Genomic DNA, 9,485 nt, shown 5'->3' with positions numbered 1-9,485 from the left:
GCTAAAATGGAAGCCAATGAAGAGAACTACAAAGAGATGCAGCAGAAAAAGAGCAGTGGGAAGGATGGATGAGTCTGGCTGCAGCATTCATAATAGATTGTAGAGGAGGAGAGAGTCGGGTTAGTGGAATATCAGAGAGAAGGAGGTTACAGTAGTCCAGACGAGAGATAATAGGAGCATGTACAAGGAGTTTGGTGGTCTCTGGAGACAGGTAGGGGTGGATTTTGGAGATATTGCGTAGGTGAAAGTGGCAGGACCTGGAAATGTTTTGAATATGGGGGGTAAATGAGATGATTTTTTTAAGATGTGGAGAATATTGGCATGTTTGAAAGCAGAGTTAGATACCAGTAGAAAGGGAGAGGTTAAATAGTTGGGTTGGGGGGCAGGGTGGAGGAATGGACACAGAGTAGATCAGGGGGAATTGAGTCAAGAGGACAGGTAGTACGAGTGGGTGCTGGGAAGTTCCTGGCTTTGCCCCCTTCCAGATGAAAAAGAAAAATGAGTGTGGGGGCAGATGACAGCCTAATATCTTAGTATGTAACTGTGCAAATATCAGGTCTTTGGGATTCTTAAAACTGTTTTTTCTTTCAGTGAGAAGCTGTGATGGCAGGGGCACAAGCAAGTTTCACGTCGTTGGAGTTACGAGCCATCATGAAGATTTTGTTTCTCCAGGGAAAATCAGCAAGTGACATTCACACTGAGATGTCACAAAAACTGTGGGAGAAGTGTCCTTCCTACAGCACTGTCAAAAGCTGGATATGTCATTTAAAGACTGGGCACGGTTGAAGATAAGCCCCGCAGTGGGTGCCCCCCGAACTCAACTGACCCGGCAACCTGTGATGCTGTCCATGAGCTGATTATTGAGGACCAGCAAATATCCGCAAAAAAGATAGCCCAGATACTTGGCATCTCACAGGTGAGTGTTAGGTTTGTTATCACCACTATCATCGACATGCACAAGCATTCAGCAAAGTGGGTGCCGAAATGCTTAAACCATGATCAGAAGAAGGAACAAGTTGAAGCATCCAATGCCGTTTTGGCCCATTTTGAAGCTGTACAGGACTTTTTGGCTAGGTTAGTGACTGAGGATGAAACCTGGCTCCACATCTATGATCCTGAAAAGAAGGAACAGTCAAAGTAATGGCGCTACAGCAGGTCCCTGCGGCCGAAGAAATTCCGAACACAGAAATTGGCCAAAAAAGTAATGGCGTCCATTTTCTGGGACAAAGTTGCTTTTCTGTTGGTGGACTACCTACCTCAGGGCTCTAGTATCACCGGGCAGTAATATGCTAACCTCCTGGACCAGCTGAAGGAGGCAATTTAGACGAAATGTTGTGAAAAGTTGACCAAAGCGATCCTTTTTTTGCAGGACAATGCACCTGCGCACACGTCAAACGTTGTGGTTGCCAAATTAAACAGCATGGGTTTCCAGTTGGTCCACCATCCCCTCCACTCACCTGACCTGGCCCCTTCGTAGATGGAGATAGTGAGAGAAGAGAGGAAACTTCATCCACAGTAACAGGGCTGAGGGGGCCAGTGATGCTTTACAGGTGTAAGGAGTGGATATGGTTTGAGTGGCCCGGTGAGCAGAGACATCAAGTCTGATTTTGTCAATTGTATCTCTAAAGTAGATGGCAAGGTCTTGGGCAGAGAAGGTTGTTTTGGGGGGAGCAGGTGTGGTGTTTAGGAGGGAGTCAATTGTTAGTCTGGCTTTGTAGTCCATGAAGTCAGCGCTAAGGCCAGATTTCCTCCACTTGCGCTCAGCTGCACGAACAGTCTTTTGTAGATGTTTGGTGTGATCGTTGTGCCAGGGTTGGGGGTTAGCAGGACGGGGGTAGCGGAGGGTGGCATGGGCTATCTTATCCAAAGCCAGAGAAAAAGTGTGGATGAACCGAGTGGCAGCTTTAGCCGGAGATGAGATTTTAGAGAGGGTGGAGGTTAGGGACATAAGGCAGTTTGAGAATAGATTGTGGTGAAGGTTACAGATATCTCTCTGCCATTGACCAGGTCCGAGATGTGGTGAAGGGGGGCAAGAGTTTAATAGGTTGAAGGTGATAAGGTTGTGATCAGAAAGGGGAAATGGCGAGTTGTCAAGGTGGGTGAGGTTGCAGTTTGGAAAATACCTGGTTCAAAGTGTGTCCAGTGATGTGCGTGGGGCTGTTCATATTCTGTGTTTGTATTGTGAGTTCAAAGGAGGAGGTAATGGAGAGCAGTTTGGCTGAGGAAGGATGGTTGGGCTCATCCACTGCAACATTAAAGTCACCGAGGATGAGGGCGGGCAGGTCATGGTAAAGAATGCGTGGGAGCCAAGAGGCAAAGTTATCCAAAAATTGTGTTACTGGGCCGGCGGTGCTGTAGTCAACAAGGGGGTGGAAAAGACGGAGTGGTGAAAATGAGAGAGGTTGGGGTAGGAAGGACTCTGCATGTACAGTTAAGTGAAAGAATGAGACCCACATCACCCCCTACTCTGTTGCTAGGGTTGCCAGGGTCTTCCTGTGTAAGGTCTTTGTGCTAATGATCCAACACAAAAAAGGCAGCACGCATGCTAACGTGGATGGTCTGTCTCGCCGGGCTGAGCCAGTAGAGGACAGTTGCGCTGAGAAGGATCGAGTGATCCCTCCAATGCTCTCTCCTATTGAGGGAAGGTCTGATATTGTAGAAAATATTTAGTGTGATATGGTGGAAAATATTAAGTCCGGATCTCCCCTTTTTAAAATTAACAAAGGGTCTTCCAGTGTAAGGTCTTTGTGCTAATTGAATTTAATATCCCCTTTAAAATAACAAAGAGTCTTAGGTTGTAATAGCTTGCTGTTAATTAATTGCCTGTAGACAGTGTGTCTCCAGTTTTGTAAAAGAGTCTTGTGTCCCAGGTGTCCAAAAACCTCAGATAAGGCCAGACAGAGTGTCTCTGATATGTATTCTGAAACACATTTATTCCTAATCTTTATAAATCCAATATACCTGTATAAAGTAATAGATGACAGATTTGTAGCTGGATCATTATGGTGAGCATTTTGAGACCAAGAACTGCAGGGAAGCCTGGAAACCATATTTAGCCTGGGAACTATATAAAATATTTAGCTGGAACTATAGGTCACAGACATACCTGGTTTGATTTCTATGAACATCGTCTTTTGTGGTAATAAATATTTTTGGGGTTGGCAGTTCATTAAACCTGTGCTAATGAAAATATTATTAATGGCTATTGGGGCATTTTGGAAGTGTCCATAATCCATGTGGTCACAGCCCCTCAGACAGCCCACCCTGCTATCATTGGATGGTCCTATTAGTCCCACCTCTGTTGTTGGCATATAAAAAGCAATGTAGGCCCAGCAGAAGGAGCTCTCACTGATACCATCTTGTCGCTAAGGACAACGGCACTGACACATTAAGCGCTGCAAGGAGCCCAGTGACTCTGACTAATAACTTGGACTTTACACCGCAACCTGGACCAGGAAAACCAACTCTACCTAGGTATTATTTTACAGTTTTCCTTTTTTATTTTATGTTGTTGCTATAGTTCTGATAGTGTTCTGTTATTATTCTTAGATTAGTGTTTATTTTTCTGTATTTGTTTATGCAGTTTTTGTGTGCTTTTACTTATAAAACACTAAAATAATAAAAAGTGTAAGCTGAATCTCGGAAAGCGCTAAATAGAAATAGTGTAACTTGCAAACCCGAAGCGCTAATATAAGGTTGTGATTTCTGATACATCCCTGTCTGGAGTGGCAGCGGGTGACCCTACAGAAGCAGAAGCAACTGCGGTTGTCAAGGGTAACAGTGCGTGCTTCCGTTTAAGCACATGGTGGCAGTCCACCTGTGATGGTGTGTTCGGCAAGGGTTAACAGGAGTGGTTAACCTTGCCCCGTGACAAACCACTCTTTGGCCTGCTGATGCGTGGACTGTTGCTGAGCGTGCTAGAAAGTCAATGCGCAGGGGTGTGGGCTGAGAGGGCATTTACACACTTATAATTTGGCACTTGATTTTTGGGCACATGACCAGGGTCCCCACATGACATTGCCTGTTGTTTAACCTCCCTGGTGGTCTGAATAATAAGTATTTTTAAATGTTAAAATGGTACATTTAAAAATACTTTTTACATTTCCTGCCTGGTCCTGCCTCTGAGCCACACAGTCCCGCCCTCCAGCCACTGCCGAGCAGATGACGGGCATCGTTGGAGGACCCCACGAGCACGTGGGGACCAGGTAAGACTCCCTGGCAAGTGCACCCTGAGTCTGGCTCCAGGTTACTGTTTTTGGTATTGAAAAATAACCCCAAGCCACAGTCAGGAATACTGCTAGGGAGGTTAAATGGAAGTGTTTCGGGCCCTGAATATGGATGGAATATGGATGGAAAAGTACTAAGTAAAGGGTCTGAATACTTATGTAAATGTTATTTTTCAGTTGATTTTTCGTTTTAACAAACTTACTACATTGTCTAAAATTCTGTTTTTAATTTGTCATGATGGGGTACTGAGTGTAGATTAACAAGAAAAAAAGAATTGAAATGATTTTAGCATCAGGATGCAGCATAACAAAAAATTGAGGGGGGTCTGAAAACTTTCTAAAGCCATTGTAGTTACCCTTTGCTCCTCCAGGGGTTGGAGGGGGGTATATTAAAAATTCTGCACTGTTTTCTGAAGCATGCTATCTAGAAGTACAGATAGCAAGTGGATCTTTAATGCCCTGGGCTAACAGAAAGTGGGTTGATAGATACTGGATTTCAGAAAAAGAAAACAGCTGCAGAGACTGGGTATGTTAGTCTGAGCTATTTTTCTTTTGTGTGTGTTTAAAGGTGTGTGTTGTTTAAATGCCAGGGCTAGAAACGGGTTTTAACATCCAGTTTACCTACATTATTAATTGGCATATAGACAGGTTGGGACCTTCTCTGTGAGATTTTTATACAGACCTCTAAGGCTGACTGGTTACCAAAACACCAATCAATTTCTAATAAGTATAGCATCACTCAAATGTAATAGTTGATGATAGCAGCTGGTTGTGTTAATCAAAGTTTCTCTGTTCTCATTTGACAATACAGAACATGTGACCTAAATTGTTGTTATTAATGCCCAGAACAAACAGCATTCATTTTTCAGTCCAGCTATATGACACCCACAACTGGTCACAGGTGAATTTCTTAATCACTGAAAACAAAGATGATTGTTCCTCACTTTGGGTGGAGTGAGAGAGCTTAAGGAAACAGCTTTTTATGAGGTCATGGCATCTAACAATTGCCAAGCTCCCTAAAGTAATAGAACACCTTCATAATTAAGCCTGGAATGAAATTTGTAAGGCAAACAAATCATACTGGTTTGCACTTCATTCTTGAAGCGGTAAATATTTTTATTGGGTAGGTGGTTAGCTGAGCGAAATGTGTATTGCATATTGAAATACCTCTATTCATGGTCCACCTGCCATGTACATTAGAGGAGACTCAGTGGTAAGAACAGCCTCTCTTGCATTTCACAGTCCTGGAGATCAAGAAATCTGGAACAGAAGTCTAAAGACATGTTGTGGCAGGTGTACCAAAAAGGGTAGTCAGATGAGCTGGGTCAGGAATGAGAGGCACTGGCTACAGAAGACTGGAGCTTTACCCAGTGACCCCAAATGAAGAATACTAGAAGAGATACATTATTGGAGAATACTGGAACTACATATGCCTTTGGGTACCAAATCTAATTGATGCATGCACTCACATGGAATCGCAATAATTCTAGAACAGTGGTCCTCAACCTTTCTGACAGCAGGGCCTGGTAACATAGAACAAAATTTTGCACAGTATATATACAGCTTACACTACTCTGCTATTCTCAGTGCTTCCTGTCAGCACAATAGTTGAGAATAGCAGAGTAGTGTAAGAGAGCTGGTGTGCTGTCAGGTGGCAGAGCTGCTGGGAATGGCAGAGAAGTGTAAGCCTTACATACATTGCTCTGCCTTCCTCAGCAGCTGCTGCATAAGCAGTGTAAGGAGATCTGCCTGCTCTCCCGTTGGTTGCGCTCTTGCTGCAACACTGTCACTAGCTTTAGAGCAGTGTAAGGAAGGCCTTCTACCACCTTTTTTTATTTGCGGCCAGCCACAGACCAGCACCGGTCTGCGGCCCAGGGGTTTTTGACCACTGCACTAGAGTACTAGGCCACATCCATAAACACAATCCCACACATACCAACATGTTGGCGCATGCACATGCCTGGTCTTGAGCCTCTGTAAATCCCTGGAAACAAACATACAGGAGTGCACATTCAATTTCAGTATCTGTGCCCTGACATTCCCCTTTATTCATATCACCACCTTTTTATTGAATGCCCAGTGTGTAAGTTAATTCATCAGACTGTTGAACAGAGGACTCAATGTGACAACCAAAAATCTGCTATCTACACTACTACACCAAAAGCTGGCCACTGATATATGGTCTGATATATGGGCATATGATTTAGGTTGATTTACTGTATAGTACATTAAATAATATAATTCACATGTAAGAAAAAAAAAAGACAAAGCAGTAGTATTGAGTTTTAAAGAATTGAGATCACTTCTCTTCTTAACCAGTCTTGATTAGAAGGAATAAAATTCCACTTATTGAATTTATTTGGTAAACCCTAGGTTCATGGTGGGAGGTAATGATTGACCACCAGTTTACCAAACACTGTTTAAAAATGTTATCTTTGTGAACTTTACTGGTTAATATGTTAGTAAAAACATTCCTTTACATTGTCCCAGTACTGAATAAACCAACTGCTAGGTATTACCAAGTATTATTTCTATCAATTAGGCCAATGTATTTTCTATTTTTATATTGTACATGTCTTTGTTTTCTCTGTATTCAAGTAACATTTCAGTACTGTGGGTGAGCCACTCTTGACAAAACAGATCCAATTAGTGAATTTGGTTCAGTTGTTCTGCTTGCATTTTTAGTGTACTAGCAATTTATTAACCCCCCTGGCATTCTAACTCTCTCCGCATTTTTACGCCAAAAGCGGTACTTTGTTTTGCATAGAAATTTATTTTACATTAGAAGCCTATAATTCTTAGGCATAACTCACCGAAATATGCGCAATATTTAATAAATGTATTATTATTAATAAACTTTAAAAAAAAATCTGTTAAAAACAAGGGTGCATAGAGATACTTAAACCTGTAATATAGCTGTACAGTAGCATGTATAATATATAATATAATTATATATATATATTATATAAGGATTACTTTGTATTGGATTCAATACAGTTAATTTGTATTGAATCCAATGCAAAATTACAGTATTTGATATTCCCGCTGCGCCTCCCGCGTGCACCGACGCATGTACCAGGTTGAGCAGGACGTCGATGGGACCAGGTAAGTGGGTTTTATTCTTGTTTTTAGCTACCCCGAGTGTGGCTCGGGGTTACCGCTTTTAACATCTTTTTTTTACCCCAAGCCACACTCGGGAAGAAGAAGTTGTGACTTCTCTACTACTCTTTATAAAGGGGTTGGATTGACTTAGGTCTTTTTTCATTCTTTTTAAATATGTAAAATGTCATTCTCACCTCTTCCTGGGACCCAGCACTGAGTTTGCTGCCAGGCATGCAGTGGCAGGCACTTCTGGGTTTCACCCAGAGCACCAGCCCTGCAACAACCAAAGGACAGGTCTTTAGATCAGCGTAAGATAGATCGGTACAAATCTCTACTAATCAGCTATTTTTTCTATTACAAAAAACCAGTGCGGCTTGATGCTACAATGCCTGCAACCAGAGCCTCCCCTCAATGTCCTCAAAGTCTCTCCAACCTGCACTGCAAACTTAACCCGTGTTCTGCTTCTCCTTAAACAGTAGTCTTTGCTGAACCCAACAGTAGAAATGAGGGAGAATACCTCTGACATTTTAGCAAAAATTACCTCGAACCTCCGATGGGTCCACGAAATTTCGGCAAACTGACTTATCGGAAGTCCGAGGAAATCATTACAGGAGGAGTACCGTGGCTGCATTCATAAATGCAGCCGAGGGAATCCCCCTGTGCCAATCCCTGGGCACTAGATGTTAAATGAGGGCAAGCCCTCAGTTAACCTCTAGTGTCCAGGGAGGCTGGACGAGTTTCAAGTTACAAAAAAGGTGCAGCGAACATCATTAATGAGCCAATGGTTGACAAAGACAAAATCATTCTCCCTCCACTACACATAAAGATGGGATTAATGAGATTAGAGCTCTGAACATGGTTGCTTCAAAAACATTTTGATGAGTACTGGATTGAGTACTGAAAAAATAAAAGCACGAACCTTTGATGGACCCCAGATTTGGAAACTGATAAATGATTCAAGTTAGATGACTGATACTGAAGCTTCTGCCTGGCATTCAAAATTTGGGTGCTACTATAAGCATAAAGGTACACTATCTCCTTAGCCATTTCCAAAACTTTCCAGAAAACTTTGGCGATTTCAGTGAGGAACAATGGGAGAGGTTCCATCAAGATATAAAGGTGATGGAAGAAAGGTATCAGGGCAGATGGGATAGACACATGATGGCAGACTACTGCTGGAGCCTTCAATGTGATTGTCCTGATCATCAGCATAAAAGGAAATCATAGTTTTTCAATTACTTCTTTGTGATTAGTTTCGTAAATATACTGAATTTAGAATATATTAACATTAGGTATTTCAAAAATTTAATTTTGTATACGTAGGCATATTCAGTTTAATTTTGCTTAATTTTAATGTTTCATTAGTTTTCTATGAGGTTATTATTGAGGTCATTATTTCAAAAACTAGAGCCAATCTAACAAAACCAATACCATAGTTGGGATCTGTGCATCAAACATAACCTAAAATGACTTTAATCTGTTTGGCAAGATAATCTCTGTTGACCAATGTTATCAATGGATCAGTTGGATTTTATTAGCAGCCCCAGGCTACGACCTAACTTTTTGATTCCTATGAAAGTGGTAAAGGTGTACTAAATTTTTCACAATACTTTCTGTATTTTGACTTTTTTCCTCAATAAATATTGGTGTAATATGCCTTGTGTTGTTCATTTAATGTTGTACTTTTTGTTAACATTAAGATGTGTGAGGACCTGATGATTTGTCCTGAAAAACGTACCTTTGTGAAGACTCCTACACCTTTACAGCTCAGTTAAGTGAACAAACAGAAACTATTGTTTGTACTTGTCATGTATGCTGGTTTATCATCTGCAGCCCCCATTTGTTGTACAGCTCTGAGTAATATGTTAGTGCTTTATAGGTAATAAATTAACCCCCCTAGCGGTATTCCCGAGTGTGACTCGGGGTGGATTTTACCTGCAAATAGCAGTTTTTCCGAATCACACGGAGTGGCTTTAAACTAAAAAAAACCCACTTACCTTGCTCCGTTGTCGTCCCCCATCGTCCTGCTGGTCCCCGGTGACGGTGTGGGCGGGCAAATCGGCAGGAAATTCAAATAATTTTGTATTGGATTCAATATTCATATAATATATATATATATATATATATATATATATATATATATATATATAATTATAT

The sequence above is a fragment of the Pyxicephalus adspersus genome, chromosome 4, assembly GCF_032062135.1.
Source record: "Pyxicephalus adspersus chromosome 4, UCB_Pads_2.0, whole genome shotgun sequence".
In the NCBI taxonomy this organism is placed as follows: domain Eukaryota; kingdom Metazoa; phylum Chordata; class Amphibia; order Anura; family Pyxicephalidae; genus Pyxicephalus; species Pyxicephalus adspersus.
This window is presented reverse-complemented; position numbering follows the sequence as displayed.